Genomic DNA, 18,174 nt, shown 5'->3' on the forward strand with positions numbered 1-18,174 from the left:
TTTAATGGCCCCATTGTGAAGATGTGGAAACTGGGTCAGAGAAGTTAGCTAAATCTTCTGGGTTCTGCAAAATTGGGCTCAAAATCTCAAGGAAAAGTGTCTTCACAGGATATCCAGGACTTTACCTCTAGCTCCTGCCATGGAAATTTATCTATTTACCCCCTGTACCTATGTAGGCATGTATACCCCACACAATGACTTGTAAATATTTTTTTAAAAGCCAGCAAGATCTAACACCAAATTGTAATGTCACGTTTGTTCTAGCCCTCCTCCGCCGGAGGCTGTAGTAAGAGATAATTAATAGCTTCTGACATCAAGGTCATAGTACAAAACCACGACTGTATTGCAATTCCAGTGAAAATTGCCTTTTGAATGACATATGGCAATGACCTTCAACTCTTAATAGTCTAAAAGGAGGTCACATCTGATGGCTCATGCATTCAGAAAGCCCAGCTTATGCAGAGCATCCTTTAGGAGGCTGAAATGATAGAGTTAGGGAAGAGGAGCCAGAGGAGAAAAAAGAGCTTGTAGATGCAGGGTTATCTTCTAAAAAAGTAAACATTAAGCATGGCATAATCCCCATAACTAGGAATGGCGCTGAAGGGGAGATTAATAAAAACCACTCTGTTCTCTTCCCCTGTGCACTGAAGTAAACAGGACGATACTCTTACGGCTGTTAGTATCGCTGCATGGTCACAGTAGAATGTGACCTCAGCAGATCCAGAGGCAGGTCCGGATGGGTGCGGGTGAGGAAAAACCAGGCTCCTTTTCATCAGAGATGATACCCTCGAGCATCACTGCTTTGGTTTTGTATCCTAGGAGGCATGGGATGCTTGAGGAAATGCTGGCTCCGGCTGCCTCAGGGACCGTCCATGTGGTGGGCTAGGTCCACTCTGGCTAGCTCAAAGAGATGGAGTAGCCCCCCACCCACTGCACTCCTGTAGGGGGAGGACACTTCCAGAGGAAAGGAAGCAGCATTCCCACCTCCATCTCTGAGGGTTTCTGCTGGGTGGAGCAGCACTAATTTCCAAAGGAACCTCACCTCCAGAGTCTCTGCTAAGTCAGCACATCCCCTGGCTATACCTGTCTCCAGCCAACGTCTCCAATTTTGTCATGCCACTGGGCCAAAGTCGATCACAGCCATTTTCGACCCAGGCAACTGGCCCTGCCCCCAGCAGACTTTCTACCACATCACCCTTGTGCAGCAGGAGTTTACATACTAGACTTACAGTGGAATAGTTCCCATGTGTCCGATCCTAACCGGTCCTGAGGCCCTTCCACTCTCTCTGATGTCCATGGGAGCTGAAGCCCCAATCCACCAAAACACTTAAGTGCATGCTTAACTTTAAGTGTGGAAGCAGCCCCACTGAAATCAATCAGACTACTCATGTGCTTGAAGTTAAAAACTTGCTTGTGTGTTTTGCTGGCCTGGGGCCTGAGGATGCTCAGCACCCCACAAGATTAGGCCTTTACATGAACTTCATGTACTTCCATTGTTTCTGGGGAGCACAGCACAGGTTCACTGGGATGCCATTAGAGACAGCACTGGAATTTCAAACTGTAAATTGTTCATTTCCTCAGGAAAACTCCACTCTAATGCAGCAGCTGGTATCTTCAATGGCGTTCTGCCTTTTACCCAATTTTACAGCTGGGCTGATTGAGGCATAATGAAGTCAAATGCATGCTCAAGCTTAGAGTGACTGATAGGCTTTTTTTGCCCAGTACATTTTTGACTGTTGAAGATGACACGTATCTTCAATCATTTACTGCAAGCAGAATTTTTTTTAAAAAGGAAACCAATTCCAGCAGGAAAAAATGATAATTTATAACCCTGTCAGATGAGGTGTGTCTGCTAGATATGTACCTCTTTCTCACACATGCACAAACTACTCTGTGGAACCCTTATTGTAAAGTCTTTTTTTTTTTCTTTCAGAGAACAGTATTCTGAGATGAGAGGCACTCTCATTGGAAGGGCCATTTATTCTCTACAATGCTATGAAACAAGGGGGATATTGATGTATGTTGGTTCCATGAGAAGTCAGACACCAACACATCAATAATATCAGAGGTGTGGCTGACATCGATAACCCATACAAGTAAAGCAGGTTGTATAACTGCTAATGCTGCTAGACTCCAGTGATAAATGTGATCCAGTCTCTACACTGGCTCTGATGCTGGCGCAACACAATACAGGATGCCACATGCATTGTCCTGTCATCATAGTCTATGAAAATAAATTCTGAAAGGCAGAGAGAAGCCACCAGGCTAGCCCCACCTCCATTCCAGTTTCGTGGGAGTACATGAGGTTCCCTCATCCTTTGGCACTTATACCACAAACCGTCAGTGACGGTTCCCTGACCTGACAGTCAGTAGTGTCTTTGAGGGAACAGTAAAGGTCGGTCAGGTCACTGTACACTTATGGAGCACTCAATTTGCACACCCTTGCCAGCCCAGGCAGCAGTTTGGCTAACCATGAACTGCAGCATTAAAGGGTAGTTTACAAGAACAATGGCCACCTCACTGGGTGAAGAATAATTTGAACACTTAATAATTGCACTTGATTTACTTTAACTAGTACAGAACACTGCAGCATTTCTCCTCAGAAATACAGGCTACTACCAGAACATCAGACCTCTCCTTCACTCCCTACCCTGGCTTCCCATAGAATTTTGACTCAAGTTCATGATCTCAGTCCTGATCTTCAAGGTGCTCCATGGCCAGGGCATAAAGCTCTAGGATGAAGACCGTGGTTGACAGCTACACTCCTCTGGCCCAATGGAACTCTCCATTATAAGGGTAAAACTTGTCAGTGCATGATGCAGGACTTTCTCAGGGGCTGGTCCAAGACTGTGGAATGAACTTCCCCAGGAACTCAGGGCTATCATAAACCTCATCACCTTCCGCTCCAAGCATAAAGTACATTTCTCTGACCTTGCCTTCTCTAACAGACAGAGAGCAACATGTAGATTTGTTTTAAAACAAACCAGAAAAACCCACCTACCTAAACAAAATATTCCACTGCACATGCTTCTATCCCTGGAGAGGATGAGAGAACAAACATGGAACTAACGGTAGTCGCCTTGTGCAATGCGTTAATGGAAGGCACTCAGATACTACAGTGATGAGCATGGTATAAACACCTACATAGAGTAGAACATATAGCTTCTGAATGTACAAATACTTGTGTGTACAGATCTACACCAATACTTGCATGTGCACACACACTGAAACATGTATGTACATACACACACACTTTATATAGGTGCATAATAAACACATGCACACTTATACAAACAAAGGAGGAACATACTAGTTCTTAATGAGAGTGATGGTTCCAGGTGAATGCCTGGCTTAGCTGCTGAATTGCTCTGTGGCCTGGGACAAGTCACTGCACTGATTCTTGCCTCAGTTTCCCAATCTATAAAATGGTGATAATAATGCTTACCTTGCAGGTGAGTTGTGAGTCTTAATTCATTAAACTCTGTTCATTGCTCTGTAACCGTTGGATAAAACAGGATCTAGAAGGGTGAAGAATTATTATTAGTGCATGTGATAAATTATTTCAAGACTGAATCCTTCTGTTACCACACAATAACCCTGCCTAGGTTCTAAATCTTGGAAATAGTGAGCTATAATAGAAAAATTGGCACCTAGCAGGTCTGTTTCCTGCTGATATGTATGTATATTACACTCAAAAAGCTACATAAAAAACTTTAAGGTTCAAAGTTGAGCACTCAAAAAGTTAGGCAATGCCAGAAGTAAGGTTGTTTGTGCAACCTTAATTCAGCCCCTGCATTATGATACAGTCTTTAACTGCATGATCACATACTTATTTTATCCACAGAACTGCCTGGTTCCTAGTAGTAAGAGCAATGAGAGCACGCGAGAGACAGTCACCCTCCTCAGTTCTGGTGCCAACCCACAGTAGCCAGATGCAGCAACTGGAGGGAAAGTCCTGCTCAACCCCTGCAGCCACGGCCTGGAGCATGCTGAGTACAGACAAGGTCTTCAGAGAATTTAGCTGCCAAACTCTCACAAGTCTCTACCAAGCATGTGCAAAGTGAGATTTATTTTTTTTCCAAAGAACTAGCAAAATTTGGGTGGTTTTTCATGGGAACAGCAAAAGGTGCAGACCTGACATCAGTGTGACCCCTCTGCCAAATTTCAAGACCCTGCTCCAAAGCATGGAAGCACCAGAGCTTCTCAACAGAATGGTTGTAAGAAATTTTTTAACGTAGGTAAAACAATGCATTATTTTCTAATCTCATTCTCAGAAAAGGCTGAATCATTTTGCGGAAAATTCAGCCTGAGGCAGACACCCAGCGTGGAAACTATCAGCATAGACAGTGAAAGTTTTACGATGTTATAAGCAACTGAAAACAAGGTCTTATAATGGGACATGTTGGGCAACATTGACTATAGGCAGCACCATCAGCTCTGCCGATAGTTTTGATGCCTATAATTCAACGCTGCATGTCGCAGCGCCTCAGCAATAGCTGACGGCATTCAATCTTGAAGGCTTGGAGATTGCTTTTTCCCTCTCCACTCTGGCTCTCTGGGTATGTGAGGCGGGAGGCATCAGCAACCAAAGCAATAAAGAGCTGTGGGCCACACCAGCTGGCAGTGGTTTCCTCCCTTCATGGCTCCAGAAGAACAGCTCATATTTTATTCATGAAAAGCGGCTGCTGGAGGTCTAGGCAAGAAACAGGAAGTAAATATTTCTTGGGGCACACTGGGTCACAATCTGGCCAGCATCCAAAAAAAGGATCGAGAGGGAGGTGGGGGCAGGAGGCGTGAAACCTCCCTTGCTAACAGATGCTGCAGTGGGAAGGAGAAGGATAACGGAAGGCATGCAAGCCCACCCAGCAGATCTGCTCCCTGCATTATTCCCAGGCTGAGCAGCAGGCACACTGCATATGGGAAGAAACTCCCCTTAGTGCGGTGCATGCGAGGGCTCATTCACATGGGGTGGCCTAACGTGGCATCTCTGCCTGTGTCCTGACGCTGCAGAGCCATCCTCCTGCGTGTTGTTTTGAGTGCTGCACAGACCCTGCAAGGTTGATTTGTGTGGGATATATAAGGGAACTCTCCAGGGTTTGGTTCACAGAGGCACCAGCCTAGTCTCTGCTGGTCAACCTCTTGCATGAAGGTCTGGCTTCAAGTAGAATCTAAACCTCCGTGGAAACTTCCCCTCTCCCCCTGCCAGGTTCCCTATCCGGGGTCACTCTCAGGCTTCTCTCCTAGGTCCCAATACTAAAGTCACCTGAGTCCAAGGTTTGCAAGTGACTTCAGAGGGAGCAGGTTTGGGCCCCTAGTCCTTATTGCCAGGGCTTGCTCCTCCTCCATGCAGCTAGAAATCTCCCTTCTTCTCCTTGTGTCTTTGTAGGGAGTGCTTGGTCTTTCAACCCCCTCTCCAGGTCTCTTTGGGGGTTACCAAGGGGGTCATCAAGGAAGCCACGGTCTTCCTCAATCTTACAAAGTTCTTGCAGGGACAGAAATGGTTGGGCAGGAGGTGCCCAGACGGGCAACCCACTGCTGCTGCCCAGGAACTGAGGAGGGACAAGTGATATCCTGTAATCCTTATGCCGCAGTCACTAGGGAACCACCACTAGAAATGCCCCATGATCCCTACTCTGTTTGCTAGGGAGCACATAGGGCTTCCCAAGCTACCCTACCCTAAGGATTATGGGGTGTTGTGTGTCCCTAGTCAGTCCTGAGCAGGACTGAATGAGTTTACCAGCTCCGGTTGCTTGGTACAGGACATCCCTTTTCGGAAGATCTTTCAAGACTGGGGGGCATGGGAGGGGAGGAGGGACAGAGCGGAGGGAGGTTCACCCACTGACAGTTACAAGAGAGATACAGTGTTTCACATTTACACCAATCATTCCTTTGTTTTAATGACCACCTAATAGAGACCCCCAATATCCACTATACAAGGCCAGAAAAAAGAAACAAGTCACAGCTGGGCAGTCAGCGTAACAAGAAACAGGAGAGGCAGAGAGAAGCAACCTTGGTTGTAGCAAACTATCCTTATTTAATAATCCCAATCATATGCAAAGTCTTTCTCTGTGGCAGTAAATCTATATTAACATTTCACGTGTACTTTACAGTTTAAGAATTAAATTCAGAAATCAACTTGGGGGGATCACATTTTTCACATAAGTGAAAAAACTTAGCTACTAGCAGTACAAGTATCACCTAAGGTTACAGTAACAAAAAGAAGCTAGTGAAAAAACGGGTGAAATCCTGACCCTACTGAAGTCAGTGGGAGTTTTGCCATTGACTTCAATAGTGCCAGGATTTCACTTATTATATTTAGTTACCTTTTTAGTTAGTTTACTTTGAAAATCCCACCCAAAGTGCTGTTCGAAAACACCAAGCCTCCATGGGATCTGACTGTCCAAGCCCCATTAGAAATTCATAGGAATTGGGCATTCACAGACAGAAAACACAGACTCTGAGGTGCCATTCAAAATCTCAGCCTTGTTCATAGTTCGTTCCACTGTTCTCCAGTTACAGTCCCTTTTCCCTTGGCTGAAAAGACTTACATATCTGAGCAGAAGAGGCAGAGGAGGAGAAGTGTAACAATTAAGAAATATTTTGTTTTTAAATCAGGACATATTATTTAAAGAGAGCTCTATCAATGTATTTTTAATTAGTCAGAATTTTTAAAAAATTCAAGCTGTGTCTCTTTAAGATTTGAAAAGGCTACCAGAAATTAAGGTATATAAAATATATATATTTTAGATATGATTTTTAAGAATGAGTTTCCTTTTACATTTATCACTGAAACAAGACACATCTCCCCAGTGGTATGGCTAGTTATTCTATGTATAGTGTGTCAAGGTGTTTGTTTAACCTCTGTCTGACAGTAATGATAATCATCTTACATTTATCCAGATGGGGCTCAAAGCATTTTACAGATTATGGCCTGGATCCTACAAACATTTAAGCACATCTTTAACTGTTCGCAGGTGTGAAGCCAATAAAGTCATTTCACAAAAAAAAAAGGGGGGGGTTGAAGACTAGTTTAAGTTACACATGCCCCTGAGTCCCCCAGCCAATTTTGCTATATTTTTACATTTTCTTTCTCCCAAATACTGTGTAAAACACTCACACAGACAACAGGGGAAACTGATTGAATACACAACCCATAGGAACCCTACCCCTAGGGCGGGGAGCCCTAACCATAGCAACCCTAACTCCAAATGGCCTACCCATACGAACCCTAACTCTACAGCATGGAGCCCTACCCATAGGAACCCTAAACCTAGGGTTGGGCATCATACCCATAGGAACCTAAAGCGTAAATCCAAGTGGTCTACCCATAGGAACCTAACCCTAACCCTAACTCCAACTGGCATAACCATAGGAACCCTAAACCTAGGGCAGGGAACACTACCCATAGGAACTCTAACCCCAACTCCCAGTGGCATACCCATGGGAGTCATAAACAGGAAGTCCTACCCAGAGCAACCCTAAACCTAAGGCTGGGCGCCCTACCGATAGGAACCCAAACCCTAGGGCAGGGAGAACTGCCCATAGGAACCCTAATCCGAACTCAAAGTGGCCTACCCACAGGAACCCTAACCCTAGGGCAAGGGAGCCCTGCCCATAGGAACCCTAACGCTAGGTTGGGGAGCACTACCAATGGGAACCCTAATCCTAACTCCAAGGGGCCTAACCCATAGGAACCCTAACGCCAAGTCACTCACCTATAAGAACCCTAACCCTAGAGTGGGGAGCCCTACCCATAGGAACCCTAACTCTAGGGCGAGGATCACTACCTCTAGGAACCCTAATCTTAACTACCCATAGGAACCCTAACCCTAATTCCAAGTGTCCTACCCATAGGAACCCTAACCCTAATGCCAGAAACGCTACCCATAGGAACCCTAACCCTGGGGCCTGGAGACCTACCCATATAAACCTTAACCCTAGGGAGCCATACCCATAGGAATCCAAACCCTAACAGCGAACGGCCTATCCATAGAAATCCTAACCCTAACTCCAAGTGTCCTACCCACAGGAACCCTGACCCTAACTCCAAGTGGTATACCCATAGAAACCGTAACCCTAGGGCGAAGACAACTACTCATAGGAACCCCAACCCATAACTTTAATTCCAATGGGCCTACCCAGAGGAACCGTAACCCTAACCCCAAGTGCCCTACTCATAGAAAGCCTAACCCTAGGGCAGGGAGCTCTAACCCTAACCCCAAGTGGCCTACCTATAGGAACCATAAGCAGGTAGCAACCCTAAACCTAGGGCTGGGAGCCCTAGGAGAAACAGTAAAACCAACTATACAAAAAATGTTGTCAAATTCACAGAATAAACAAACTGGAAGAAGAAAAAAAATGAGAGACATACTATTTTCTTGCTTTAAAAGCTTTCCATTACTGTAATTGTAGGGTTTACTTGAAACAATAGGAGGTAAAAAATATTCAGAGAGAAGTGGTATTTTTTAAGTTAACATGGTACCTATAACTGACTGCACTAACTATGGATTACATTGTGATCTCAGTTATTCTGGTGACACTCCACTGATGTCAAATGCTGGATGAGATGGGCACTGGTCTAATCTGGTTTAGCAATTTCTAGTTTCTTGCATGTGAGATCAGTGGGGTGGCAGAATCACTTTGACCACCACTAAAGTGCAGCCATCTCTAGGGTGAAATGTGACAGCCGTTTAACAGCGCCCAGCAACACCTTACAACAGGTGAGGACAAAGAGGACAGGGTTTTCACTACCAACTTTTTCTGGCATAGCTGTGTCCGTCAAAGGTGTGATGAGGTATGACCTCTGACCTACATAGCTATGCTGGCAAAACCCCTACTTTAGATGCAGCTGTAGCTGGCATATTATCATTCTGCTCTGATCCAGCACTTTGCATCCCAAGATGATATTCAACCATTAACACCAGTCCTAAAAATACAACCCCTGTAATTGTATCAGGTGTGTGGAGATTTATATATAGCACTTTGGGTGAAATTCAATAATGTGTAGAAGGCTACCACAAGGCTGATAAACCACTTAGGTTTTCTTTTCCTTCAACAACCTTCCCACTCACACATCTGCATGTCTGTCCATCACCACCACCAGAACATTGCTGGAATCCATCCTTACCGTAACCTTCTGCTATAATCCTTCTTCAGGCTTCAAGTACACTCTGACTTGACTACTGCAGTTTCCTTTTATGGCATTTCTAAATCCTCACACTGTTAATTTCAAGGATCCAGAGTGCTCCAGCCAGATAAATATTAGGCTCTAGATAAACAATAAACTATTATTAGTCCATCTTTAAAACACTGAAATTGGACAAAAATGCAATTGGTTCTGATCTGGGTCCCATTTTCTCATAGTCCCACAGAGCTTGGGTGGATGGACTCCGATAAGTAGTTTGGACCTCTCTTTAAGAGACTATGTACAAATGAAATGAATTGCAATGTGATGCATCACAATCAAGAAGCCAGTGTTGAAGAATACCCGAGTGCTGATGCTAGGAACTGAATATGAGATAATGCAAACAGTGTTAACACCATGCCAGGAACCTAGAAGCCTGCAATAGTTCACAGTAAAAAGAAAAATGTAATAGCTTGGGATGCAGTAAATGGAAATGCTCTGGTGAGATATTTCCTACTAAATCTTGCTTGGGCTGTGTCTGTCCTGTAATCAGGCATTATTAGTAGTATTAATACTTTGTATTTCTGGCGTAGTCTCCATCTAAAGGGTTTTAAAGCACTTTATAAACATTCATCAAGTTTTATAATAACCTGGTCCACTTTTTTATATGGGGAAACTGAGGCCACAGAGGTTAAGTGACTCTGCCCACAGTCACACAGTATGTCAGTGGCTCAGCTGGGAACAGCTTGGATCCCAACGCCAGTTCTCACCACTAGACAACATTACCCTACATTAGAGTGGACTGAGCTACCTGCGTCCCAATATGCATCATCTGGATCTGCACAGCACCACAGCTGAGTTTCAAAGCTGGATCCTCATGGTGCTTTGATTGCAGAAGCATCAGGTGAGACAAAGGGATCCTTCCTCTGGCTGAGCCAGTGAGCTTGTCTCAGCTGCAGGTTGCCCTTTGCAGAGCTTATGTTTGGCAGCAAAACTCATGCGCACAAATGCTTTCTTTGTATCTTCAGTGAAAGGAGAGGAGGTGGCATCATCTCTGGAAACACACAGCATGCAAACAGGACACTGTAGCAATTTATACAAGTGCCTGATCCTAACAACAAAAGATGCCACCCCCTGCCAGCCGTTAGCAGCAGGTGTATGTGGCCAGAGAGCCCCAGAGCGTGTCAGCTCTAAGAGTGAAATCTTTTAGGAGCCTAAATGAACATTCGCTTCTCCACCATTTTTAGCATATTAACAATATCCCACATTTGCCTTGTCGCCTCCAGGAAAATCTGTGATTAAAGGAGTTCTCTATTTACATAGACGCAACAGGAATCTCTAGTTCTATTTGTTTTCATGGCTAGCATACGGCAGTATAACTCCCTCTAGTGACTAGCGTTGTAACTTCCGCTCTCTTGTATTGATTGGAAAATTCAGACGGTTGAAACAAGAAGTTAAGGGGCTTTCATGAGGTTGTTGTTCTTAGGCTATGTCTATACTATAGCTGCTACAGTGACAGTGGTGTAGCTGGGCCACTGTAGTTCCGTAATGTAGATGCTTCCTATATTGAGAGAGGGGATTTTCTGTCATTGTCATCAAGCGAATTCTCAGGGAGGCGGTAGCTAGATCAACAGAAGAACTCTTTTGTTGACCTACCAGCATTTACACTGGGGGGTTAGATCTACCTAACCAGGCAGTCAGGGCCCAAACTTTTTCACAACCCTGAGTGACTTAACTAGGTCAATCTAATATTTAGAGGTAGACCAGGCCTTAGTCATCAGTCCAGAGAGCGTGTGATCTAGAGTTAGAGTAGGACCTGGGAGCCAGGACTGCTGATTCCTATTCTCAATAGCCCTGCCACTCATCCATGGTAGGACTTTGGGCAAGTTATTTCTGTGACTCAATTTCCTTATCTGTACAACTGGGATAAACTTTCTGTACCTCATAGGAGTGTGTTGTGATCCAAACCCATTCTTTTAAGTGCTTTGATATCCCTTTATGAAATATATGTGTTATTTAAATGACAATAAAAGTATCCGAGCTTCCCACTCAGGCAGTCTACTGCAAAAATCAACGTTGGATTACTGCTATCTATTTTTTTACAACTCCTGGCCCACAGGCCCTATTGAATGTGCCATGAAGCTCTTCCAGGAGTATGAGTTTGCTAACCCAGGGCTAAGGCACCAGGCTCACATTCTGATGTTGCCTGTGACTCTGTATATACCATAAAAAACCCACATACAATACTTAGGCACATAAAGTAAAAAGTGAATACATGCAGTGTATAAAGGTGCATGCCCAGAGTCAATTAACAGAAGTGGATAAACATTTGACTGTGCCCATCCTGCCTATCCTGAGGTGCCTCCACTGCTCTGCAACAGCTGGAGATGCTCACTTGAGAGGAAGGAGGACCTGGTGGGTAGAGGGATAACACAGGGCCTGGCAGAGTCAAGTTCAGTTCTCTGCTCTGCCAGAGATTTCCTGTATGTGACCTTTGGCAAATCACTTAGTCCCAGATCCACAATGGTATTTAGACTCCTAACTTCCACTGAAATACCTTTGTGGATCTGGGCCTCTCTGTCTCTATTCCCCATCTGTAACATGGCATTGATAGTTAGTTCTTTAGCTCACAGGGGTGCTGGGAGGATAAACAGACAAACAGATTGTGAGATGCTCAGAGACTACCGTGATAAGGACAATCTAAGTACCTTACATTGTTAGCAATCTAGGATACCCCATTCTTGTTTGGGGTGATCAAGACTGTTAACTCCACAGTAATCTCAGCCTCTACAGGCCTGAGGAGGGAGAGCTCCAAGACACCCACCCAGCAGTGCAGTGTTTAACACTAGAGAACCAGCCAGATTCCCTTGTGGCACTCCCTTTATCATTTCTTCACCTAGTGGCTTCTGTACCTGCTTCACCTTCTGTTATAGGTAATCTCTTACCGCACTGGGAAAAAAACAATCTGTGCAAAACAAAATGATTGGCAGCAGTGGTGGTAACAGCATTCGTTCCAGCCCCACCAGCATGAGAGAAAGAGAGCAGGGAATATTCTCAAAAGGCATTGCAGACACCGTATTTCTCTAGCAATGAGACAGCCCGTGCTGCACGACCTGCTGAACAAGAGCAAGTTGCAATAGGAAGCAACGGATTTAAGATTAAGAAGATGCTGGTGGGATGGATGAGAGGAAGGAACGCTGCACATCTCCTAGTCACCTCACCTTTGTCCGGCTTGTCCTCGTCCGTCCTTCCACGAACGCAAGTCGATGCCACATTGTTCTATTTTGTTGCGAGCACGTTCTTTCCATTTCTGGCCAAAGAGTTTTGTCCTGGGATCAGCCCCGCACGTTTTCGGTCTGCCCAGCGGTCACTTGTAGTCTCTGGGGATCAAGTCACTGATGCGGGTTGTCCACCTATTGTCTTGCCTGCGGACTACATGACCCACCCATCTCCGCTTTGCATCATACATCGCCTGCACTACATCAGTCACCTCTGTACGCCTTCTGATCTCCACATTTGGTATATAATCACGGAGCAATATCTTACACATTCGCCTTTTCATTGCTCTCTGGGTGACAGCGAATATTTCTTCCTCCGCTTTCATCATTGACCAGCTTTCTGCTCCATATATCATTGCTGGCAGAACAGTGGAGTTAAACAGTTCTTTACTTTTCTTCATGGGCAGTTCATCATCTGTTAGAGATGTCTTTATTTTGTTGCAACTTGCCCGCCCCACCTTTCGCCTCTGACTGCATTCCCCTTCAAACGAGTTGTCTCTGCTGACGCTGGTAAATAAATTTGTCGACCTCCTCAATTTCTTTCCCATTTACAGTGATGATTCCTTCTGCACAATGCTCATTCCACATCCACTTTGTCTTCTACTTAGAACCTGATATCATGCAAAAGTGTTTGCAGTTGCTGCAATTTTGTTCTCCAGTTCTGCTCTGTCCTGTACCAGTATTACCCAGTCGTCAGCAAACAGAAGACGTGTTAACTGTTCTCCATCAATTCTGATTCCTTCTTCTCAGTTCAATTTCTTGAACAGCAACTCCAGTACTGCTGCACACAGCTTCGGTGAGATTGTGTCGCCTTGTCTGACTCCTCTGCATATAGTAATAATGCAGGGGACATTGAATAATGTTATCTTTGTCAACCAATTGTGGTTAATTTCTTCCAGCAGATGATGTACCTTGGGTCACTTCCAATTTCATTGAGCGTGTTGAGTACAGCGTTAATCTCTACCGAGTCAAATGCTTTTTTGTAGTCGACAAATGCAATACACAATGGTACTTTGTATTCCTTGCATTACTCTATGAGCTGTCAAACTGAGTGGATGTGATCAATTGTCGAATACCCTGGGTGGAAACCAGCTTGTTCTCTGCTTTCATGCATTTCAAGATCCTTCTTAATCCGATTGAGTATGATGCAGGTGAAGACTTTATACACTTGTTAGAGGAGTGTGATCAGACAGTAGTTGCTCAGTTCTTCTGGATCACCTTTCTTCATCAATAATATTATTTTCGATTTCTTCCATGCATCTGAAACATGCTTGCTATTGATGTTGATGGTGAACCGTTGCGCCAACGCTTTGAAGAGAGTATCTTCCCCTTCTTTGAGATATTCCGGCCAAATATCGTCCACTTCCGGACTCTTCCCTCTCTTTTTGTTACGAACTGCGTATTCAATTTCTTCCCACATAACTTTAGGAACTTCTTCTGTAGCCTGCTGCCTTGACAGTGTACACTGGACATTGACATGCAAGGAGTAGAGGTCATTGTAGAATTTTGTACATATTTCGTTCCTTTCCGATGTCCTTTCACCATTTTCATGCCTTTCAGCTCTGCTGGGATAATCTGTTTCAACCCAACATCTCTTTCTACTTTCTTCAGACTCTCATTCTTTTCGGCCGCCTCTCTCAATTTCTTCTTTCTATAGTCTTCTTTGTCTTCATAGTCTTCTTTGATCTTCACACGAACTTCTTTGCACAGTGTTCTGTATTCTTTGCCCATGTTTCCTTCTAATTATATGCGTGCCCTCCTCGCCATCAGATTCAGTTTCCTCACTGATCCTCTGCTTGTGTCCCAGCGTTTTCAATGCCTTTGCCTTCTTAGCTGCTGATATTATCTGCGAGATAAACTATTCTAGTCCTCATCAATGTCCTTGTTGACCTTATATTCAAGGTCCATTTCACTCATTTCCTGTGCAAATGCCTCTTCATTGAAGTTCCATTTTTGCTTTGGTTTCTGGCTTCTCCTAACTGTCATCTTTGTAGACATTGTCAACACATAGTTTTGAGCGCAACATACGATGGTCTAAGCCTGTGAAAACAATTCGTTCTCCTATTGTTGCTACATCGTTGAAGATTCTTCTGGTATCCGTCATTACATAATCAATCTGATTCAGTGTGACTCCATCCGGGCTTTTCCATGTCCACTGCCAATGCTGTTTTTTTTTAAAAATATCCAGACATGCTCCACGATCATTTTTTACACCTTTACCAAATTTTCCCACGTACTTTTCTTTCTCACTCTCCTTTCCACCTACTGTTGCACTTGGATAATTGTGTAGGTGGATCTTTTCTGCATCACCTCCTCCAGCTCTTGGAAGAAATGTTCCATTTCTTCATCTTCTGCTTGCTGCATGGGAGCATACACCTGAATATTCCTAGTGCTGGCGTTTATAGTCTCAGCATTTGGCGTCATATAAATACTGGACAACAAAAGCCACTCTGTGTTAGTCCCAGTCTTAAATGAAACTAAATCCCAATGTTTCTTGGCTCTTTGTGTCCCCTCACCAGCCTCTTCTTCTGGTTGCTTACGGACAGAGTAGCTCTTCTGCATAAGTGGAATGATCTCCCAGGAGAAATAGTGGAGGCTCCCATTGCTTGGTATACTTAACATTAAGCTAGACTGCTGTGAACCTTCCTGCACGAGCGCCCAGTGATGGACTATATGGCCAAATTTTTCAATTCTCTGAGCTGGTCCTGGATGGAGTAGGGTGTTAGAGACAGGGTAGCAAGCAACAGCACAGCTGATTGCAACTGACCAGCTGCCTGTCCAGTGGGCTATCCTGGTTCACTTGAGATAAAAATCGAGGATTTAGAAGCGGAAGTGTAACAAGAATCTATCTGAGGCTGTGGGGCTAGGAGGGAGAGTCTGTCTCAGGTTAGGTGGGCTGTATAGGAATTGTATAGTCTGTCCAAGGGACCACAACATTTTGATTACATGTTGGTTCCACTTAACATTAAAAATAATGGGAACTGCTGGATGAGCACTTTGGAAAGTCTAGCTACTTCATTTAGGCACCTAAAAGGAAGCAGAACTCTTTTGAAAATCTGAACTGAAGGCTCCATTACCCATCACCAGTTCCCTGAGCCATCTAATACCCAGGTATTTTTTTACTTTGCTGTTTGCAGTGAGTGTGGGTGGAGAGTGTGAAAGCTTCAGAGAGAAGTCATTATAAACAGAGAACAGTTTAGTTACCTCCTTCTGCTACCCATAATCTTCTGGCCTCTTCCCTGTTTGCAGGCTAATAGGATGGGCAATACCATATCCTTTCTTCCTTCTGTATCTCCTTGGTACTTATAATTTACTGACAACAGTCACAAGGGCAATTTCTCTCCTGCCAGGGAAAGAGGATTAACGATTATCATCGGGTCCAACAACACCCAGAAAGAATTTTCAGTGAATATATTTTCACAGCATAGTAGTTCCATGTGGTCTAAGCCTGAGGCTTTCTGCTCCTTAGAATGTCTCGGGGCAAGTGTTGATATTATTGATCGGGTCTGCTCCTTCCCGTTATTAAATGGCACATGGTTTTGGTTGTATTTGCACATGAGCTGTGCAGTCAGACCTTTGAGGGTTTGGTTAGGGCATCTAGAACATATCATCCTTCAAAGCAGGGACATGGATAAACAAGGAACTGAAACCTTTAGAAACAATAACCAATTTTTTTAGTCTGACAGGGAACCTGACATGGTCCTACCCTCAGGAGCCTGACGGAGGCTCCCCAGCAGTGTGTTTTCTCTCATGTATTATTTTTCCAATTTTTGTATTATGATACCAGTTTGTACTTTTCTCTATAGTATCCTGGTTAGATGCTGACAGGTACTTATTTTTTTCCTTCTTCAGAGTGTTTGCTTGTAACTGGACCTTGAATTACAACTCTACCTGCTACATTCACTTTTTTATTCCAGGCTTCTTCATTAACATATTAAACAAGTTCTGCCATTTTGACACTGAACTGGATAGAGTTGTACCCTGACTTTGGTCCAGGAGCCTAATAAAGAAGCCAGCTTAGCAACGGTTGAAATTGTGGCAGAGACATTATGGTTTTAAAAGGTCCAGTTCAAGGGGTTCTGATATCCTAGGGAACCTAGCAAAAATCCACTTTTCAACCTGCCCCAAATCACCACAGTTACAAGCAACCCTTAACACTCTTCTGCGCTAAATGAGTGCCTGATCTGCCTTTATGCCAAAGGCAAAGCCATCCCTGATACCAAACTACTGGATCACCATGGATCTGAAAGAGGTTACCGCTCTTAATGGAAGCCTGGATGCCTGCATATAGGCTGTACAGGGCTACTATAGAATACTGTATGCCAAAGAAATACGTTAATTGCATCTAGCTAGTGGAATGATATCATGCAAGTGGTCATCATGCACTCAGCAACAGTTCTTCTGTATGGTTTGCACAGTGCCGTTGGGTGGAAATTTGCAGCAATACTGCACGCATAATGGGAGAATGAATGTCAGCCAGGAAATTCTATCTTATCAGAAGGTTGGCACCTCTTAAGAGTGCGATACCTATTGAACTTGGCAAAAAAACAAAGCACAATCCACTGTTTTGTACCGTGGGAGCGCTCTGACCAGCAGCACTCAGTCAGTTCAACCTATCTGCATTATCTCACTCGAGTGAGTAGGCTCCTTACAAAGTGGTTTAATGAGCTACCCCGAGAGACAAATAAAACAAATGCATTGACTGCCTAACTCTAGTGAGTATAATAAGTTACTAGAACTATGCACTCAGATATCAACAGTGATGGGAACAGTGCAAACACTGAAAAAAGAAAAAAAAAAAGCTTATGCTCAAATAAATTGGTTAGTCTCTAAGGTGCCACAAGTACTCCTTTTCTTTTTGCGAATACAGACTAGCACGGCTGTTACTCTGAAAACTGAAAAAAAGATTGACAGACAGATAAATAGGAGAGGCTTGTCCTGTCAGCCATATATTCCTTCCTTAACAAGTTTATTAATTTACTGCCCTTGAATATCTAACCCAAAGTGACTTGCACAGTAAGTCTGTGTCAGACTTGTGTCAGAATCCACAATCTCTTAGCGTTATATCACTCAAACTCACTTCCCTTTCTATATTTTAATCAGTAGTTCATTTTCAGTCAGATTATTCAGACTCATACATTTGGGGGGTTTTTTGGTCAGTTGCTGCCTTACCTGGGATACATCAAGCTATACAGAGATCCTACTTCTGCTGAGAATATATGGCTCTCTGACTCTTCTCACAACAAAACACCAACCCGAGCATGAAGTTTAACAACTGAGATTTGTAAATATAATTTTAAAAGGTAGGTATCAGTCTCCTCAAAGATCACAGCCAATTCCGAATTTCTAAACAAGGGAACATCACATTCCCGATTTTTTTCTCCCCAGTTTTACATCAGCCTAATTGCACTGACCTTGAGTGGAGTTGCTGCTTATTTACAACAGGAGAAGATCAGAATCAAGCCCTCTATTTCCAATTTTTTTTAATGAAAATGCGGCTGACTCTGCCATGGCTCGCCCCTTACACCCATACAAAATGCTACTGTTCTGATTTGTCTAAAGAGAGCAGTGCTGCACCCAGGACTCCCAACTACTCGAACACCAGCTCAACCCTCTAGCTCATGCTCCCACCTAAGGGGTGAGACCAGAATCTAGGAGTCCTGGTTTTCAGTCCTCTGCCCCTGGCATGAGCATGGAACCCAGGAGTCCCGGCTCCCAGGCCCCACTGGGTGGAAAATAGGACCCAGGAGTCCCGGCTCCCAGCCACCCCGC

The 18,174-nt window shown here is 44.1% G+C and overlaps 1 protein-coding gene across 2 annotated transcripts in view; it reads right to left on the bottom strand.

Moving 5' to 3' along the window:
- The window catches only part of CLIP2 (CAP-Gly domain containing linker protein 2), a 151,485-nt gene extending 133,416 nt beyond the window's left edge, over nt 1–18,069 (bottom strand). Inside the window, exons 1-4 of one of the 2 annotated variants that reach the window (XM_043531112.1) lie at nt 17,817–18,069; nt 15,607–15,745; nt 9,128–9,268; nt 3,446–3,518 (exon numbers count right to left, since the gene is read on the bottom strand). The gene's annotated coding sequence lies outside the window, so the exon portion shown is untranslated. Of the gene's footprint in view, nt 1–3,445; nt 3,519–9,127; nt 9,269–15,606; nt 15,746–17,816 lie in introns of those variants that run through there. The other variant, XM_043531115.1, reaches the window with a different exon arrangement.
- Nucleotides 18,070–18,174: the final 105 nt, after the last annotated feature.

This window comes from Chelonia mydas, chromosome 17 (assembly GCF_015237465.2).
Source record: "Chelonia mydas isolate rCheMyd1 chromosome 17, rCheMyd1.pri.v2, whole genome shotgun sequence".
NCBI classification, from domain to species: Eukaryota; Metazoa; Chordata; order Testudines; family Cheloniidae; genus Chelonia; species Chelonia mydas.